General features: G+C 34.5%; 1 protein-coding gene and 1 pseudogene across 1 annotated transcript in view; both read left to right on the top strand.

The window, feature by feature from the left end:
• The window catches only part of EYS (eyes shut homolog), a 1,801,461-nt gene that overhangs the window by 754,999 nt on the left and 1,024,113 nt on the right, over window positions 1–22,349 (top strand). The gene's annotated exons all lie outside the window — the stretch shown is intronic.
• On the top strand, window positions 18,552–19,185 carry LOC111549757 (annotated as a pseudogene).

Here is a 22,349-nt window from a genome sequence, read left to right on the forward strand (position 1 = left end):
TACCATAATTTTTAAATTATGAAATTACAATTTTCTAAATGCTTCCAAACCTGAATCTTTGGAGCAAAGTCAAATTTCTGGCATTAGGCTGGGCATGGTGGCTCACGCCTGTAATCCCAGCACTTTGGCAGGCCAAGGTGGGTGGATCACCTGAGGTCAGGAGTTCGAGACCAGCCTGGCCAACATGGTGAAACGCCATCTCTCCAAAAAATGCAAAAATTAGCTGGGCATTGTGGTGCACCTCTGTAATCCCAGCTACTCAGGAGGCTGGGGCAGGTCGTTTGAACCTGGGAGGTGGAGGTTGCAGTGAGTCGAGATCATGCCACTGCATTCCAGCCTGGGCAACAGAGTGAGACTCTGTCCCATAAAAAAATTTAAAAAATTAAAAATTTAAAACAGTATGCGACATTATACATACTATCATTCTTTCACTTTTTTTACACTTTGATCTCCTCTTCCCAAGCCCACTTGGTTAATTACAATATATAGAAGCTTCAGATTCCACTGTGTTTTCTCAATCACTGTCTTTTCTAGCTCCATAGCATCCACAGATACCCTTCCTTCTGGGAACACAATGATAAATGAGATATTTTTAAAAAGCAAATTAAACTTTCTTTAGGTTAAATGTTTAGGATATAGATGATATTGAGATACAATTGCCAATTAATGCTAATGTCTTAGATTCTAATAGGAGTCCAAACCCTATTGTGAACTGGGCATGCAAGAGATGTAGGTTGCAGCTCCTTATGAGAATCTAATGCCCGATGTCAGGTGGAACAGTTTCATTCCAAAACTGTTCCTCCTCACCCTGTCTGTGGAAAAATTGTATTCCACAAATCTGGTCGCTGTTGTCAAAAAAGTTTGGAGAGCACTGCTCTATAACTTTCCTACTTGGAGTAGCTGGAATGCCACCATCTTTGAAATGTGTTGATATGTGTTTATTATATTTCCTGATGAATCACATGTCTTTAAATATGTAGCCCAAGAACAAAAGTTACCCTGAATAATGTTGCTTTGTAAGTATCACACAATGTAATTTAACTGCTAATCCAGTAGTCACTGTGTAGAAATCCATGTTCTACACACTCTTAGCAGTACTGTATTCTTGATGACATTTATTTGGGACTACCTTAGTTGGTATAAATGTCAGATATTGGAAATAAATATTATGTGAAAAACATCGAAGAGAAATAACCATCAGCTGACGAAGTGTATGTTCATCAGCAGGCATGAAAACAGAATTTTAATTTAAGTGACAAAACCAATTATCCTACTCCCAATCATGTATTCGTTTTTTGAGAGACTTTGTAAAAGATAAAGGAGAAGATCATTCTAATTCTGTGCACAAATCCTAAAGCAGAAGTATAAAGAACTAGACTTTTCAATGTAAGTCTCTGAATGTGCTATGTCTTTCCCCTAGGCACACTAATGGCTCAAACAGATCAGAGAGAGAAATGAAGGAGCTATTAAATGAGTCTAGGGCTGGGCACGATGGCTCATGACTGTAATCACAGCACTTTGGGAGGCCGTGGCGGGCAGATCATGAGGTTAGGAGTTCAAGACCAGCCTGGCTAACATGGTGAAACCCAGTCTCTACTAAAAATAAAAAAATTAGCAGGGCATGGTGGTGTGTGCCTGTAATCCCAGCTACTCCAGAGGTTGTAGCAGGAGAATTGCTTGAACCAGGACCTGGGAGGTGGAGGTTGCAGTGAGCGGAGATCACTCCACTGAATTCCGGCCTGGGACAGAGTGAGACTCCATCTCAAAACAAAAACAAACAAACAAATAAACAAAGATTCTGGGATTACAGAACTACAAGGCCACAAATGACGCCAACATAAGAGTTATCAGAAAGAAAAATGCAGAGAAGAGAAAATATTTCAAATCAGCATTGGACTAATGGAATGACTATGGGAAAGCCTTCTCTGGAAATTAACAGTAGTTAAAATTTACTCTAGACCTAGATTATATAACCCATTGATCCTTAGCAAAAATTACAAAGTAGTTTTACTTGCTTTTCCTCATCCAGTTATAAGTTTACACTCACAAAAAGTAACCTAAAAGTGTGTTACTCTAACTGTTGTTCTAGCTGGAGAATGGTTACAGATGGGTGACCTGAAGAGTGGTTGTAGTAGTAGAAAATTTATATTCCCCAAGCTGTTGCTTTGAGGAAGACAGCTACAGGCAAGAAAGCTCTTAGCAGCCAGAAATCTTCTGAGTACTCTTCTGTTTCCAATACCATAGACCGTAGCAGAATTAATCAGCCATAGCAAATTGAAATGATTAAGTTTGCCAACCTCTTATAATCAGTAAAATTACATGTGTATTTATGACTATGCCAAAGGGCATTGGACAACCTACAGGAGGATTTTGAGTATCAGGATTATTAGTGATGGATGAACTGACAAAGTTGCTTTGTCCTTCACAAAAGCACATCAGCCTATATACAGTCTGTATGGAAATTTCTAAAAATAGGCCTTGTGATGGAGCTGATTCAAAATGCTTAAGAGATATCAACATGAAACAACACGACGGATACTAGACATCCAGTGATTCCTAAATTCCTTATTCATGTTCTCCTATGACTTGTTTTGGTTTTAAAAACACATAAATGTATTACTCTACTGTTACATTGTAAATGTTTAAAAATTATACCTTAGTCTATTTATGATGTTATAACCAACTACCACAGATGTGTTTTTTTTTTTTTTAATGAATACAAATATATTGACTCATGGTTCTGGAGGCTAGGAAGTCCAATATCAAGGGGCTAGCATCTGGCAAGGGTCTTCTTGCTACATTATCTCATGGCAGAAGGGCAAAGAGAAGGCAAAGTAGGGGTGAAAAACTCTTCCTTTCATAAGGAACTCATTCTTGAGATGATGAACCTTGACAATAGTATTGATTAATACACTTAGGAGGATGGAACCCTTATGGCCTAAACATCACTTAATAGTCACACCTCTTAATATTGTTACAATGGCAATTAAATTTCAACACGAGTCTTTTGGTTGAAACTCATGTTGAAATTTAATTGCTATTGTAACAATATTCAACTTCTATTTCTCATACTTTTAGATTTTTATTTGGGTTATTGCTAGTCAGAACATAGCAATGCCTCAAATAAAAATTTTAAAGTATGAGAAATAAAAGTTTCAATGTTTTCTTCTTATATCCCAGCAGTGCATGTTCTGCTTTCCCTAAGGTAAAGGTAAAAAACTCTATCCTTTGGAGGCTACTACTCAAGGACTTCCTAAGGATATGTGTGATTCTTGCAATGAAATGGAATGAGATCGAATGTATAATATATATCCCTCTACTTTATTCAAGCGAATCAAATTTGATTCTTCTCTCCACTTAGAGCTGCTTTCAAATTTTATTCCAGATAAATAAAACAAAACAAAAGCTATAATGCTTGCCAACGGAGAACCTTGATAAGATTTCAAAAACCATATGAAATTTTCCCCTTCTGAATTTTTGGACATAATGGTACCATTTTTCTGGATTACAGTGGCCAATAAGTTTTAAAATATTATTACTTAAGTAACTGCTTATTTTTATACACAGTGATACCATTTTTCTAGATTACAGTGGCTAAGAAGTTTTAAAATATTCTTGCTTAAGTAACTGTTTAATGAACAAAATATATTTTTGGAAGGTTATAAAAACATTTTGGAACCTTGATAGAAGTGATGGTTGTACAATATTGTGAAATACTAAATGCCACTGAATTTTACAATGCAAAATGGCTACATTTTGTTATATAAATTTCACTTTAATAAAATAGTTAAATATTCATTAACAAACTGTATTTTTTATTTTGCACATTTTAAGTCTCTATTCACCTACCAAGCCCATAAATGACTGCTGTTTTGTGTATTGACATTTATGTACTGACTTTTAACATCCTGGTTTTCTTATCATCTTATTAATTACATGCATTTTTATTACACATATCTCAGAGCAGCCATTGTGAATCTTAGAGAATTTTTTTTCAGAATATTTTAGGAAAATTAATTGAAATATTTTTAGAAATATTTCAAATTAAAAAATTAAACAGTTTACTTTTTGAAATTGTGTGAAAATGTTATCAAATATGATGAGCATACTCTCTTTCTCATTGGAACAAAGAAGGGCTGTAGGGTGCATGATGCACCGTTTCCCCTCATGCTGCTTATGAGAGTTTTAAAGAAGTAAGAAAGTACACATAGAAAGTTTTTCATATCTGTTCCAGAGTTTTTAATAATAAACATCTATTTCAAATAATTTGGCAATACTGAGAAGAAAAATCTTTCCAATATATCTGGAAATGATGTTTAAGAGTTTTTAGTATGCAATTTTTGTCAATCTTTTTAAGCAATTCACATGATTAAAGTGATTATTCTTTGTCTACTTTTTAAATTTAAAATAAATGTGCCTGAGATAAAAATTTCTCAATCCTATTTTATTTCTTCCTAAAAGGGAACTGTTTTTTCATTGTGTACACTCTAAAACTAGCATTACTTTTAATCTGCATATATAATGTGCATGCATTTTGGTACACATACGCGTTTTTAGCTCAACCTTCACTAAATTAAAATTTTAGTAACTAATTGTGTTAATATAAATGCCAGATTATTTAACTTTTAGTTTACTTCCATAAATTATGATACTGGTTGAGTACAGACATTGAACCTGTACTGTAGTTACCATATTGGCTAGGAACATATGAGAGGAGTCTTAGAAAATATCTAGAATAAACTAACATTGGGCAGGTGATAAGATGCCTTGATTGTGTCTCTTGAATACAGCCTCCGGAGATTCTGTATTGGCTAAGAAGCACAAAACAAGCAGCATCTGCTTCTCACTCCAAGTCTTATCCCATTTGGGATTTAAGTCTCTTTTAACTGGAAAATTGAATTTATAGATTAGTGGTGTGGAGACCCAGTGGTTTTCGACTCATTTTCTGATTTCTTTACCAACTGGCATTGATTCAATAATGCTACTAGGTGATTTGCTTAAAAACTGTGTTGTTTCTAAAGCTTACTGAATGGCAAAATATGTGTTTTTTTTTTTTTTAATATTAGAAAATAAGATTCTTCTTAATAGTTTAATTTGGGCCAAGATTGCCAATTAAGCCACATGTTTCATCTATATTTTAGTACCATGTAAAGACACGGATGTAGAGAATGTATACCACATTTTACAAAGAATCATCTATGCATTATAGAATTATCTTATGCCAGAAATAGAAAATTATATGATAATATCCTCTATTTTTAGAGTAATGTAGAAATCACTAAAGTATGACAGCCACTTATATTTAATCTACAGAAGAGCTGTACTTTGGTATCATATCCCCCTTCTTAATGTGGTATTGTGCTTTGTTTGTTTCTTTTAAGTTATTCTAGACATTTTCTAAGACTCCTCTCACATGTTCATAGCCAATATGACAACCACAGTACACTTCCGATGCTGTGTGCAACCAGTATCAGAATTTGTGGAAGTAGACTAAAAGTTAAACAATCTGGCATTTATATTAACACAGTTAGTTATTAAAACTTTAAGATTATCAATTATTTTCTGACACTGTTTTGTAACAATTCTAAATATTCTAACCCTATGTAATGTAATAGTATTTCCAATAAATAAACAAAAAAATTCAAGTGACTTCTCCAGAACTTTGGATATTTAAATCGATGAATTTATAACACTCTTACTTTTCACAAATATCCTAAGTTGTTTCCATGCTGTTTGATCTCATGAGATGAAAAATCTCTTTTACTGTAAAATAACTACAAATACTTTGAAAAGCAGTCAGAACTGCTTTTCATAGACCATTTTGTGAAGATAACTTTAAAAAATATCAATAGTTAAGAATGCTCTTTACCATTATAAAAAAAATTGAAAATTGACAGTAAATCTTAATTTACTATTTCTATAACCAATAACATTTATATGGAAGCTTGCCAAATATAGACTTTCATTTACATAATTATAGCAATTATGTGGTTTGCAGAGATGTGAAATTAACATGCATTTTAGATTGGGCCTGGTGCCTTTTGTCTATTGTCACCTACACATGCCATATTTATGAAATTACCCCATGGTTCTGTAGGCACTACCAGTAAGATTCAAGAAAATTATAGACTTATTTCTATAAAATAAATAAATCTTTAAAATGAACTTTTATAGCAGATATTAGTCTTATGCCATAAACTTAGGTTTATCACATTTGTTCATTTTGTTTATGCTTGAATCTCACCTCAGTTTCCATCTCATTTCACTGGAAGATAATTCAAATGAGGTCATTTTTAGATGTCTACTCTGTCCTCAGACAAAGAAATAGATCTTAGAAGATAGCACAATATGGGAGGAAAGAGACTAAATCCTGTAATCTTAAGTCTTCCATATTCACTACTAAATTTTCTTATTTGCAGTTAACCTAATTCCTTTATCACCTGTGATTTTCTGGCTTTCATACTTGCCTCATAATGTGAGAAGCTTTGACAAAACTGAAAAACTGAATGAATGCATACCATTAAGCCCCCGGTGTGCATCATGGAGCCATTCCCTCTGAGATCCTGAAACTCTCAGGGGAGGGGTTATTTTTTATCGTTAACATTGTCTTATTTAAATACGATTGACATGTAAACAGTTGTACATACTTAATGTTTACAACTCAATAAGTTTGAGAATAAGTATGCACCTGTGAAACCATCACTACCATCAAGGCCATAACCACATCCGTCATTTCCCTAAGTTTTCTACTGCCTCCTTTATTATTACTTGTGTGTATGTGAAGAACATTTAACATAAATTCTACTCTCTCCATCAGTTTTAAGTACAGTCAAACCTCATCATATTACATTTCAAGATAGTGAAGTATTTTGCACCCTGTTTTGACCAACTTTATTGACACCATTTTTGCAGCAGTAGGCACTCATTTTGTGTTTCCATGTCACTTTTTGGTAATTATCACTATATTTTAAATTTTTTCATTGTTATTAAATCTGTTACAGTGATCTGTGATGGTGATCTTTGATGCTACTATTGTAATTGTTTTGAGTGGGCCATAAGCCACACCCATATAAGATGGCAAACAATCAGTAAATGTGTGTGTTCTGACTACTCCACAAATTTGCTCTTCTCTATCTCTCTCCTCTCCTCAAATCTCTCTATTTGGTGAAACATACAAATATTAAAATTAAACCAAGTAATAACCCTATATTGACATCTAAGTTTTTAAGTGAAAGAAAGAGTTACATGTCTCTCACTTAAACTCAAAAGTTAGAAATGGCTAAGCTTAGTGAGGAAGGCATGTAGAAAGTCAAGACAGGCTGAAATCTGAGCCTCTTGCACCAAATAGTAAGCCAGGTTTTGAATGCAAAGAAAAAAATATTTGAAGAAAATTAAAAGTGGTACTCCAGTGAACATGTAAATAGTAGAAACAGAAACAGCCTTATTGCTCCTAGGAAGAAACTTTCAGAGATCTGGATAGAAGATCAAACCAGCTATGGCATTCTCTTTAGCCAAAATTGCTGCCATCTCATGATAAAAACTTTAATGAATGTTTCTTGCAGATGTGCACAGAAAGTGGTTTTCTGAGATGAAACTTACTCTTTGTGAAGATGCTGTGAATGTTGTTGAAATGACAAAATAAAAGATCTGGATTACAAAGACTTAGTTGATAAAACAGTGGTAGGGTTTGAGAGGATAAACTCTAATTTTGAGAGTTCTATTGTGGGTAAAATGCTGTCAAATAGCATCTTGTGATATAAAGAAATCTTTCATGAAAGGACGAGTTGATTGATGCAGCCAACTTCACTGTTGTCTTATTTTAAGAAATTGCTCCAGCCACCCCAACCTTCAGCAACCACCACATCCTGATCAGTCAGCAGCAATAAGCATCAAGGCAAGACTCTCCACTAGCGAAAAAATTATGCCTCATTGAAGGCTTGAATTAACATTAGAACTAGAAATAAAACATTTTAACATATGTACATTGTTATTTAATGCTATTGCACAATAGGCTACAATATAGTATGAACATAATTATATATGCCTTGGGAAACCAATAATTTCTGTGACTTACTTTATTGCTATATTCACTTAATTGTGGTGGTCTGAAACCAAACCTACTATAGGACAAGTTGCCTCTTGTCCATAACATAAAAGTACAAGGTAAAGGAGCAAGTATAAGTGAAGTATGCACATATACAATTCAGTATAAACTAAAGGCAATATGCTCTGTGGTGGATCTCCAGAGCTTATCTTGAGTAACTGAACCCTTTTAGCTTTTGCCCATCATCTTATTTCCCCCCTCCCCCAGGCACTGTCGGCTACCTTTCTACTCTCTGTGTCTGTAAGTTTGACTTTTAGATTTTATTTGTGAGATCACACAGTATTTGGCTTATGTCTGACTTATTTCACTTGGCATCATGTTCTCCAGGTCCATTCATGGTGTCACAAATGTCAGCATTTCCTTCTTTTTTACGGCTAAATAAGATTATATATATACATACCACATTTCTTTCTTTTATTTATTTATTTATTTTTGAGACGGAGTCTCGTTCTGTCGCCCAGCCTGGAGTGCAGTGGCACGATCTCGGCTCACTGCAAGCTCCGCCTCCCTGTTTCACGCTATTCATCTGCCTCAGCCTCCCGGGTAGCTGGAAATACAGGCGCCCGCCACCACACCCAGCTAATTTTTTGTAATTTTAGTAGAGACGGGGTTTCACCGTGGTCTCGATCTCCTGACCTGGTGATCCAGCCGCCTCGGCCTCCCAAAGTGCTGAGATTACAGGTGTGAGCCACGACGCCGGGCCTATACACCACATTTCTATATCCATTCATGAGTTGATGGACATTTAGGTTGTTTCCACATCTTGGGTATTGTAAAAAATGCTGCAGTGAATATGGGGATGCAGGATCTCTTTGAGATTCTGGTTTCAATTTCTTTGGGTAAATAAATACTCAACAGTGAAATTGCTAGATCATAAAGAATTCATATTTTAAACCTCCACATCATTTTCCTAATGGTTGTTCCAATTTACATTCCTGCCAACAGTATACCAGTGTTCCTTCTTCTCCTCATTCTCACCAAAACTTTTTTTTTTTTAAATAATGGCCATCCTACCAGGTATATTGTATTAAGTTACCATATATACCCTAAAACTATGTACATCCATTATATATCAACAATAGAAAAACTTTTTTAAAAAAATCTATCAACAAAATGAAAAGATTACTTATGGAATGGGAGAAAATATTTGTGAATCATATACAACCATCTATCCCTTAATGACAGGGATAGGTTTTAGAAAATGCACTGTTAGGCGATTTCATTGTGCAAACATCACAGAATGTAGCTATGCAAATCTAGATGGCATAGTCTACTACACACCTAGGCTACATATGGTACACCTAGTGTATTGTACTAGACTACAACCTATACTGCATGTTACTGCACTGAATAGTACAGACAATTGTAATGCAATGGCACTTGTTTATCTAAACATAGAAAAGGCACAGTAAAAATAGATTTAAAAAATAAAAAATGATACACTTGCATATGATGCTTACCATAACTAGAGACTGAAGGACTGGAAATGGCTCAGATGAGTCAGTCAGTGAGTGATGAGTGAACAGGAAAGACATTATTGTACACTACTATAAACTTTATAAATACTGTGAACTTAGGCTACAATAAATTTAGAAAAAACATTGCATATCATTCTTTAATAATAAATTAACCTTAGCTTACTGTAATTTATTTTTATATTTTTAAACTTGTATTTTGAGTTCAGGGGGACAAATGCAAGTTTGTTACAGAGGTAAACTTGTGTCATGGGGGTTTGTTGTACAGATTATTTCATCACTCAGATATTAAGCCTAGTACCCATTTGTTATTTTTTCTGATCTTCTCCCTCCTCCCAATCTCCACCCTCCAAAAGGCCCCAGTGTGTGTTGTCCCCCTCTATGTGTCTATGTGTTCTTATCATTTAGCTCCCACTTATAAGTCAAAACATTCAGTATTTGGTTTTCTATTCCTGTGTTAGTTTGCTAAGGATAATGACCTCCAGCTCCATCCATGTCCCTGCAAAGGATATGATCTCATTCTTTTTTATGGCTAAATAATATTCTGTGGTGTATATGTACCACATTTTCTTTAGCCAGTCTATTATTGGTGGGTGTTTAGGTTCAATGTCTTCACTGTTGTGAAAAGTCCTGCAATGAACATATGCACGTGCATGCGTCTTTATAATAGAATGATTTATATTATTTTGGGTATATATCCAGTAATGGGATTTCTGTGTCAAATATTTCTATCTTTAGGTCTTTGAGAAATTGCCACACTGTCTTTCACAATGGCTGAACTAATTTACACTCCCACCAACAGTATATAAGTTTTCCTTTTTTTCTACTACCTCACCAGCATGTTATGTTTTTGACTTTTTAGTAATAGCCATTCTGACTCATGTGAGATGGTATCTCATTGTGGTTTTAATTTGCTTTTCTCTAGTGACCAATGATGTTGAGACTTTTTTCATATGATTGGTGGTACATGTATGTCTTCTTTTGAGAAATGTCTCTTCATGTCATTTGCTCACTTTTTAATGGGGTTGTTTTCTTGTAAATTTCTTTAAGTTCCTTATAGATGCTAGATACTAGATCTTTATAAGCTTTTTAGTTATTTTTAAGTTTTCGACTCTTTTGTATTGACACTTAGTTTAAAACACAAAATATTATTTAGCTGTACAAAACAGTTTTCCTTCTTCATATCCTTGTTAAATAAACTTTTTAATATTAACCTATTCTATTTTTTTTCAGATTTTAAAACGTTTTTGTTAAAATCCAAGACATTCACCTTAGCCTAGGCCTCCACAGAGTCAGGATCATGAATATCACTGACATCCACCTCCACATCTTTTCCCACTGGAACATCTTTGAGGCAATAACCTGCATGAAGCCATCATTTTTATAACAGTCCCTTTGCTGTAGCACCTCCTGAAGGAGCAGCCTGAGGCTATTTTACAGTTAACATTGTTTTTTATATGCGGAAGGAATGCACTCTAAAACAACATACAACTATATGATAGTAAACCAGTACCATAGTTGTTTATTATCACTATTAAGTATTATGTACATAATTGTATGGGATATATTACTGGTAACCCTATAGGTTTGTTTACACCATTATCACCACAAACATTTGAATAATGCTTTACACTACAATGTTATGATGGCTAATACCTCACTAGATTATAGGAATTTTCAGTTCCATTATAATCTTGTTAGACCACTGTCACATATGTAGTACCACCAAAACATATTTATGTGGTACATGACTATATTTGGTAAGAAGGTAATATTAAAAATATGTAAGAAACTCCTACAAGTCAATAGCAAAAAACAAATACTCGATTAAAAAGCTGGGAGGTATTTTTAGAGTGAAGCAACCAAGTTATAATTGCTCATAGAACTTAGAACTTTTTTCCCTAGTCTTGGAGACGTTCATTCATGCCCTCAAAGTATGAAGAGTAAGTAATTTTTCTCCTTTTCATGAGAGCCCCTGGCACAATCTCCTCAAATAAATTTAAACATTAAAAAATAGAGGAAGAGATTATTGCAGGGCCTAGTGGATTCCAATCTAGGCCCTGAAGCTACAAATTGCAAATCATGCTTAACTTTGTCATGCGTAATGGGTGGTTTCCACCTAGACTCAAATCATTGATAACATGTACAGTTTTCTCCATTTGCACACACCACATGTTAAAAAAAGTAGGCATTTTGCACACACAGTGTCATTAAATATAATTTAATTTATTGGCATGCATTCTTAAAATAGAAAAAATGATAGAGCTTATCAATTCTCTTCTTCACTAGGATTTATACTAGAATTAGCCATTTCCCATGAACAGAATATGTCTTGTTCATTAGTTAATAATGAAAATAAAAGTGGACATGATTTCACATGTTCTTTCTGGACAGACTCTGAACTTTTAGCTGGATGTTCAAAGTCACTGTGCAATGACAGGCGTGTGTCTCATAGACATAGGGGAAGTGACAACCAGAGTAGAGCCGTCACCCTACTTTGTTCTGTGGTGTAGGTGCTCTATGGTCTCTCCTCTGCTTAATTATGCTAGAATATAGGTTTGCTTAGGTACCAAAATAAACTAAAACAAAGATTAGCATTAAAAGTTATGGACACAAAAACTATTTTGCTCTTCTTCCGTAGATCACCTATTCTCCAAGGTGAACAGAATATATAAGCTTTTAATGAGTGTTTGAAATACAGAAAAGTAATAATCATGTAACCATTATGTAGATTTCATGACCTAATACTGAAGTATAAAACGAAGATAATTCATTCTCATATTTTCTTTTATAATTTGGAAATATAGTAGAAACAATATAATAAACTATTTCAAGATTTAGGAAATGTATTAGAACTGCTCATAACTGTATTTTATGTAAATGTATTGTAATCATGTAGATTATGTTAGGGGTTCTGATGAGGAGGAGAAAGAATACTTTCTCTTCACACTTTAAATGCTTGAAGAAAGTAAATTCCTAAGACTAGGAAAAGAAATTAGTAAGTTTTATTAGCAATTACCATTTAGTCACCTCTCCCTAGAAATACACCCCCCACCAGATTTTTGATTGATTTGATTTTTTGCTAATGAGTTCTAAGAGTTTCTTATATATTATTATTATTAACACCTTAGCCTAATGTGTATAACAACTATTAACATAAAATAAGAGTTTAAAAACATTATTTCCTATTCACTTATTTTCCTAACAACAGTATTGTTTATATTTCCCCTGTCCCTACAAAATAGATGAAGGAACCCTAATAGGGTTATTCTAGGACCCTAACATTTGTGTAAATTACACTTTAGAATTTCTGAGAATCTGAAGGAATGTTGGTATTGTTTAAAGGACCTTACGGAATTTTGTGCTAAATAGAAATTTTTTAAATATTATTCAGGAAAGCAGTCAAGATTTTTATTCTAGGTACTTCTGTTGTATAGAAAAGTAATGGTTCTGAATGGAATTACCTAGCAAAGAACAATAGGCACAACTGGGATATAGAGAAAATAAATTTGAATACTTTAGTAGACATGCAATCTGTCTGATATGATTAGAGATTAAGATGCCTAAACAGATCTTTCTGGTAAAAACATTTTGATACTAGTCCCTTGATCATTTTATATGTGGTCATGATCATTTTTGCTAAACTTTAGTCTTTAAAGAAAAACCTGCAGTATAACTCATAAAAATAATTACCTTCCTTGGTTGGTATACACAGACAATTGTCCTTAGTTTTCACCTTTGTCTCTTTTTTAGATTTTAAACTACTGTATTACAAGTTCCTCCAGTAAATGGCATCACACCATAGTTTGAATTTCTTACTGTGAGTGAATAGTTTTAGTTTTCAAAAACAAAATAACGGTTATCATAAATTTACTGAGATGTGACTGAAATGATTGTTGTATGACTAACCCATCTACCTTGCAGGATAAAAAAGAATATTTGATTGTCTGAGGCTATAGAGGTCCAGCTCAGTAGAGTGAAAAAAAGGACACTCTTGTTCAAACCAGAAGAAAAAAGTACTATTAAATTACTGGCCAGGCGTGGTGGCTCATGCCTGTATTCCCAGCACTTTGGGAGGCTGAAGTAGGTTGACCACCTGAGGTCAGGAGTTCGAGGCCAGCCTGGCCAACATGGTTAAAATTAAAAATACAAAATTAAAAATACAAAAATTAGTAGGATATGGTGGCAGGCATCTGTAATCCCAGCTACTCAGGAGCCTAAGGCAGGAGAATTGCTTGAAACTGGGAGGCAGAGGTTGCAGTGAGCCAAGATCGTGCCATTACACTCCATCCTAGGCAACAAGATCAAAATTGCATGTCAAACAAAATTACTAAAATATGAATCGTTTTCCTTTTTTGTATTGCCTTTCTCTCATCTTGTCATGATATTTTTAAAATTGCTATTATTGTTCTAAATAAAGAAGAATTAAAATTTTCAAATATGAACATAAACTAAACTATTCATTTTCGATTGTACAATGTCATTTCCTATACAAATATAAGGGCCTTTAACTTGAAAGTAGCATCCCCAAAATTCCACAACACATATTTTATCCTGCATTAGTCTGTTTTACACTGCCATAAAGAGCTACCTGAGACTGAGTTACTTCAAAAGAAAAGAGGTTTATTTGGCTCACAGTTCTGCAGGTTGTACAAGCATGGCACCAACATTTGCTCAACCTCTGTTAGGGCTTCAGGAAGCTTTCACTTATGGAGCAAGGTGAAGGAAGAAAAGACCTGTCGCAAAAGGAGGGAGGAAGCAAGAAAAGCACCAGGCTCTTTTAAACAGTCAGACACGTGGTAACTATTAAGAGTGAAAACACATTCATTACTGTAGGGAGGGTACCAAGCCATTCATGAGGGATGCAGCCCCATCCAGCCCTTTCATGACCCAACAACTTCCCACCAGGCCCCATCTCCAGCATTGGAGATCACATTTCAATATGAGGTTTTGAAGGGACAAATATCTAAATTACATCAAATCCTTATCAGAATGGTAGAAATACTGCACAAACTAACACAATTGTTTTTATTTCACTTCTCAGTGGTACACATGCTACTAACCTCTATACCTTTAGCATAGTGATAAACTAAAGAAAAACTATGAGGAAAAGGAACTATGGCTTTGAGCATCCATGGTTGGTTAATACAGAGGAGTAACACAAATAAAGGATATAGAGAGTTTTTTATTCATGAGAGAATGTCATTGCATTCTTTCCACAGTTAAAGCAAAGTATTGCTTAAATGGAAACTGTGGCCTCTTGATGATGTCAGTGCTCCCCTTCCTTATCACAGTTACTCGATGGTTCATGTAACACTCAGACTTTGTAGTAGATCTGAGTCTTCCTGAACTCCCCATGTTGTGGATCCACAAGAATTCTGTGTTCATAAGAAACTGGGCATGCTGTCTACAAAGGAAGCAGCACTGCTCACTGGCATGTTGCATTGTCCTATCGAACTTATCAGACCTCACTTGCAAAACATTAAGTTCCAAGATGAAATTATTAAAAATTTCAAGATGGTGACAGCAGAAAATGAAATTACACTAAGTGCCAAGCTTGTGCTGCCATCCTTGTGGCTGAATCAGCTTTAGGAAAAGAGAGGTGAATGTTTCCAGATTTTGCTTCAGAGAAATGTTTTGTGATGATCATTGGATAATGAATTACCATTGTTTTTCTCTACCAGGTTAAAGTGTGGTTGTACTTTGCTTAAAAATGGACTGTTATATAACATCATAAATTATATTTTACCCCCAAAAACTTGGTCTTTTACTAAAGTAGAACACACATTTAAAAAAAGAAAACTGAATATTGAATTAGGAAAAGAAAGGAATACTGATATCAATGATATTTGATTCAGCTGTTTTGCTAAAGAAATGTATTTTATTTTATGATTTTTAAAGATGCACATCCAGAAACTTTTTATATCACAGGGATTATAAGATTTCTATCACAAAACCATTGGTCTTCATGCATGTAATAAGCTATCAGACACACCTTTTACGTGCCTAGATTCAAAGGGATGAATAAAAAATAGTACATTACATTGTTTCTTCACAACTTGGGTGACACATAATTTGAAAGGCAAACTATAATAATATAAAATGAAAATGACTACATAATGAAACATCATAAGGTAATATAAAATGATAAATTGTATTCTTTTGTTTCCCAGAAAAGGACAAGTCCCTCAGATTCTTATACAATTTTTCTTTGTAGGAATTATTGTGAATTTTTATTTTATGTTTCTTTGAGTGATTACCTTATTCTCTGTCTTCTTCAATAGTAAGCTTCCCTCGTCTGATTTTGCTCACTCTTACATACTACAGCCTTGACTCAGTGTCTGGCACAGTGATGAAAACTAGCATATGCACTTAATAAATACTGCAATTTCGAAAATATAGAAATATCTCACACAGGACTCATTTTGCAATATAAATATAATGTTAAAAGCAGTTGGGAAAATGTTTGACTTACCAGGAAAGACTCTACAGAAAAGATAAAATAGTAACAATTACGATAATGGGCCAAAGGGAGGAACAACTTTGGGGAAGCTTTTATAATCAATACTCCTTAATGATTCTAGGAAAAATATTTTAGAGTAGTTTTATTGTCACTGAGTCATAGAGTTAGTGCAATACCTCTAAAAGAGTAAAGAGTGTGTTAAGAAATTAACATTTCAGTTATTTCTTCAACCACTCTTTATGGAATTTTATTTTGAATATATCTAAAATATTCTAGGAAGTCAGTAGTTTCTTCATTGTTTATTCAATATTCAAAAATAGAATTTCATTTTCAACTACATAATTTCTATTTATATTTAATGTATTTAAGTATCATTTTTATAAAATGTAATATTCATAGAAATTTCTTCAAACATGTAATGAAAAGGGAATGGAAAGAATACATTTGAATCTAGCGTGGAATCTTTCAAAATTGTTAAAATTTAAATTGGTATATTTTCAGTGAATTTACTGTGAATTTTTATTAACCAGTAGTATACACTATCAGAAGAAAACCTTTGTAATACTACAGAAAGGGCCTGAGAATTTCAGTAACTAATTTTCAAGCATACAACCAATTGCATATATTAGACTTAATTCATCTTTTATAGAACTGCAAGGACTAAGCTATAACTCAAAAATCTCTATTTAAATTAATCTAATTATATGCCTCTGTTTTCAATTTCCCAGTGTGGATCATAGTTCTTTATTTTGTCTTTATTTCCATCCTCCTTTAAATAGGAATTTGTACCTATTGGTTATTATATTATATGCATTACTAAATTGCTACCTAACAACTTCATTAATAGCCAAACTACATTTATGCCAAAAAAATAAATAATTTTGTCAGACATTATCCATCAATTGTAACAATTGTAAATATTTCTGTTTTGATATTTCCTTAATATTATTAAGGTTTCAATAATATATTACTCAAATGTTTACATTTTCCTTTCAGTTTAAGAAAGTGAAATCAAACTCAAATAATTTACTTGCTATGTAGTAGAAATACTTAAATAAGACAAAGTATAAGTTATACAATTTATGTTCTTTCAAATTTTGTGTTTTTTCTTCTCATAGATATATTATTGTTTGAAAATAGTAAATTCATCCAATTTTCAAGTCAGTTGTGTCACTATACAAATTTAAATAAATAGGATAGTGTATAGGCAGAAGAAAAAGTCAGAAAACTTGACCTATGCTGTACCATAAAGTAAGTAATTTAGACTAGACACTTTAGTCTTACAGTATAGTCTCTCTTGTCTTAATCACCTCATTAACATATTTAGGTTTATATAAGCATACCTCTGTGCAACATACATTAGAGAGAAACAAAGAACTAATAGAAAAATAATAGAAGAATAAATACAGCATTATTATTCTGAAATCATAATTAATGAGAATTTCACTATGTGCAAATACTCAAAAGATATATTAAAATTAAGAAAAAACATAGTAGTCTTGATTTTATTCTTTATTTCTGAGAGGGCACTAGTAATACCCCTTCCTGTCAGTGTGTACATTTTCTCCAGTCTCTACTCTTCCCCATGTGGACACACGTGTGAGCATATACACACTTTCTAGGTTAGTTTTAGGTAGAATTTATTTTTTCCTTGAGAGAAAACTTACAGAAAATGGAGCAGAGTGGCCTGAATTTTTACAAAAATGTGTAAATGGGTAACAGAAACACATAGAAACAGTCATGAACAACTTATAACAGATTGTCTACCCGAACCTTAAATTTTTTTATAAGGAGATTGATTTAACTTACTCTGAGTTCTATGCCCTTACAGCTGTGTTTTCAGGGGAAAAAATCACATCAGAACACATGCAAACTAAAAATTGTGCCTATTGCATATGCCAGATAGTCTACTTTTCCCCTCCAAACAAAAATTATTAAGGAATACTTCAAAGCTTCAAACAAAACTTCAAAAAAAAAAAAAAAAATGCTAGAAATACTTTTTCCTAGAGATACCTTACATGGATAATAAGAGGAATGTTTCCTGGAAGTAAAGGTTACAAAGTTCTTATTCACTTTAGTCCTCAACAAAGTTTTTCTGAATTATACTGCTTTATTGGAAATAGAATTTCTTCATATGGCCAGCAGTAAATCTTTTATTTTATTTTATTTTTTTTTTTTTTGGTTATTTGTTTCTACTTACCCCCCACCCCCCTTAAAGTATCTGCAATATGGGCAGAAGATTGGTGATTGGGTAAGCACCACAAGATAATATTGTTATTAGGACTTCTCATTTTCATCTAAGAGTTTCATTTGTTTTATTGTTTTAAACGTAACTGAAGGTATTATATTTTGTGGTATGTAAAAAAGACTTCTTCATTTCTTTAAAAAGTAAATTAGTATAGCTTGCTCCCACCGCGGTGGGGCTGCTCATCTACAAGTTGAGAAAATTTAGACTAAGAGGAAGATATGAGTGAGACTGAATCAGGAGCCACCGGGAAGCAAGAAGGCCATGGTGATTGTTGCCATAAGTACGCTGGCTACCATCTTTCTAGCTTTGTTTGCAGTCTTAGTGGTGGTTTGAGGGCAGCGTTACCGCTGGCCAGGAGACCTGCTGCAGCGCTATGATTCCAAGTCCATTATGAGTCTGTTAGGTGCCATGGAGACCCAGTCTGAGCTCTCTGAGTTAGAACTGGATGATGTTGTCATCACCAACCCCGGCATAGAGCCCATTCTGGATAATGAAGACTGGATCTAGGATGCCTTGGGCCTCATGGCCCACTGCATTGTCATCTTGAAGATTTGTCACATTTGGAGAGAAAAACTTGTTGCCATGACAATGGGCTCAGAGGCTGAGAAGAAGACTTCAGCCACTGTCAGCAACATCATTGTGGTGGCTAAGTGGATCATCCCCAGAGTATGTGATGTGAAATCAGTGTACCCTCTGTTGGGCACCAAGCTCCTGGGTGTGTGTACGTGCTCCTATATGTCAGTCATCAGGTGCTGGTAACCAGAAATGCCTGCCATCTGAACAGGGGCAGCACTTGGAGGTGCTTTGAGAAGCAGCCCTGCTTTCTGAACCAGATAAAGGCCTCCCAGGCCCCAAAACCTTCTTGCAGGAGCAGTTGGGAATTTATTGCCTATAGGCCAGCAACTAGTCATGAAAGCTAATAAGAATGGCTTAGATGAGCTTTCCACTTTTTCCTGTAGAATTAGTTGTTCTCCAGGGCTCAGGAGTGTGTGCATAGCAAAGCGGGAGAGTCCTAGCTGGTGATGCCATTGTTACAATTGCAAATTGTGACTGGTGAGTGGCAGTCTAATACCACAATTAAGGGATATGCCATTCATCATTTGCACAACACAGGACTGAAACTGATAGATGGTCAGCTTTATTTAGCTTACCTAGTGTTTTCAAGAAAATTGTGTTCCCATATAAGAAATCTAGAAGTTTCACATTAAACATCAGAATTTCTGGCTTCTCCTGAACAATCAGGTTTGGCAGTTGTGATGTGTGTTTTCAAACGAGAACAATCAGTTGGAGTTAAGTAGGGATTGCCTCTCTTGGCAAGACTTGTACTCTCATCTTGCCTGTTTCATTTATTTGTATTATCTGCCTGATCCCTTAGGCATCTGAGTCTCTCCTCTTATTTAGAGGAGGTTTGGGTTTGAAGCTTAGCACTATAAAGTTATTTCCTTTTATCATTATGCCTACAGTTTTACTATACACCACTAGGTATACAGTAAATTTATACTTATGATTCCCTCAAAAAATAAGAATTCAAAAATAAATTAGTATAATTCATATGAATTTTGTTTTTATCTCTATCCTTTACTTTTTAAAAAAAAAAAAATTTGCCATATCTAAGATGTTTATAAACAGAAGATATGGCAAACATTTGCAAAGGTGTATGTGGAATGCAATTAACGAGCTAACAGGAATTGGCAGTAGAAACACAAGTGTGTTAAAACATTTGCAGTTTTCTCTGCAATCCAGTCCAGGAGTTAATAACATCTTTTTTTTTTTTTTTTTTTTTTTAATACTTTAAGTTCTGGGATACATGTGCAGAACGTGCAGGTTTGTTACATAGGTATACACATGCCACGGTGGTTTGCTGCACCCATTAACCTGTCACTGACATTAAGTATTTCTCCTAATGCTATCCCTCCTCTTGCCCCCCAACCCCGACAGACTCTGGTGTGTGATGTTCCCCTACCTGTGTCCATGTGTTCTCATTGTTCAACTCCCACTTATGCGTGAGAACATGTGGTGTTGGTTTTCTGCTCCTGTGTTAGTTTGCTGAGATTGATGGTTTCCAGCTTCATACATGCCCCTGCAAAGGACATGAACTCATCCTTTTTTATGGCCGCATAGTAATCCACGGTGTATATGTGCCACATTTTCTTTATCCAGTCTAACATTGATGGGCATTTGGTTCGGTTCCAAATCTTTGCTATTGTAAACAGTGCTGCAATAAACATAAGTGTGCATGTGTCTTCATAGTAGAATGAGTTCTAATCCTTTGCGTATATGCCCAGTAATGGGGTTGCTGGATCAAATGGTATTTCTGGTTCTAGATCCTTGAGGAATCGCCACACTGTCTTCCACAATGTTTAAACTAATTTACATTCCCACCAACAGTGTAAAAGCATTCCTAGTTCTCCACATCCTCTCCAGCATCTGTTGTTTCCTGACGTTTTAATGATCACCATTCTAACTGGTATGACATGGTATCTCATTGTGGTTTGCGTTTCTCTAATGACCAGTGAAGATGAATTTTTTTTCATATGTTTGTTGCCTGCATAAATTTCTTTTGAGAGGTGTCTGTTCATTATCCTTCACCTACTTTTTGATAGGATTGTCTTTTTCCTTGTAAATCTGTTTAAGTTCCTTGTAGATTCCAGATATTAGTCCTTTGTCAGATGGATTGCAAAAATTTTCTCCTATTCTGTAGGCTGCCTATTCACTCTAATGATAGTTTTTGTATGTTTGTTTGTTTTGTTTCTGTTTTTTTGCTGTGCAGAAGCTCTTCAGTTTAATTAGATCCCATATGTCAATTTGGGCTTTTGTTGCCATTGCTTTTGGTGTTTTAGTCATGTAGTCTTTGCCCATGGCTATGTCCTGGAAGGTATTGCCTAGGATTTCTTCTAGGGTTTTTATGGTTTTATGTATTATGTTTAAGTCTTTATCTTGAGTTAATTTTTGTATAAGGTATAAAGAAGGGGTCCAGTTTCAGTATGCTTTATTTTTAAAGAGAAAGTAAATAGTTATCTTATTCATGTAAAAAATCACATTATTTGATAAAATTTATGATTTTCTTTTCTTCAAGATGAAATTGTAGTTGCCCTATGTTAAAAACAGGAAAGCAGAAGTAAATGGACCCTAGACATTGAATTGCTTGCCCCAAATGAATACTTAAATTTCCATTAAGATCACATTTTAGAATCTTAACAAGAGTAAGAGTTTGTATGTCACTAATACAAATAATGTCAAATTTTCAGACAGTTTGCTCTTGTTACTATCATCTTTGTTATTGACACAGGCCAGGTGTTGTGGCTTATGCCTGTAATCCCAGAACTCTGGGAGGCCGAAGTAGGCCAATCACTAGGTCAAGAGACAGAGACCATCCTGGCCAACATGGATAAACCCTGTCTCTAACTAAACATATAAAAATTAGCTGGGCATGGTGGTGCACACCCGTAGTCCTTGCTACTTGGAGGCTGAGGTAGGAGAATTGCTTGAAACCTGGTAGGCTGAGGTTGCAGTGAGCTGAGATCACACCACTGTACTCCAGCCTGGCAACAGAGCGAGACCCCCATCTCAAAAAAAAAAAAAAAAAAAAAAAAGAAAGAAGTAAAAATAAAAGTTGTGTGTGTTCTTCTCCAAGTTATTCAATCATACAATCTCCTTATCCCATGTTGGCAAATATAGGTCATCTAGCACACGTGCCTTTGTTTGCTATTAATCTTGTCATTTCAACATATCTAGGTGGTCAGAGCTTCCTTATGTCTTTAGAATTTATCTGTAATTTACTGTTTTTTCCTCCTGTCTCAGAGTAAGTTTGTTTCCTTGCTTTCACTTTGTGCAGAGAGTCATTCACAACTCAGCTGAGCCAAAGCTTTTTTTGAAATCAGTAAATCTCTCCCTCCCTTGCATTTTAGGGTGCTTGCTTCATTGATATTTCTCTTCTAAATGTAAATATATTTAGATCATTTATTCATTTAAAGTAAAAAAAAAAAAAAAAAAAAAAAACAAATTTAAAAACACTTCTCTTTTCTAATACCCCTTCAAGCTTCACTCATTTTTTTCCTT

This window comes from Piliocolobus tephrosceles, chromosome 5 (assembly GCF_002776525.5).
Source record: "Piliocolobus tephrosceles isolate RC106 chromosome 5, ASM277652v3, whole genome shotgun sequence".
Classification (NCBI taxonomy): domain Eukaryota; kingdom Metazoa; phylum Chordata; class Mammalia; order Primates; family Cercopithecidae; genus Piliocolobus; species Piliocolobus tephrosceles.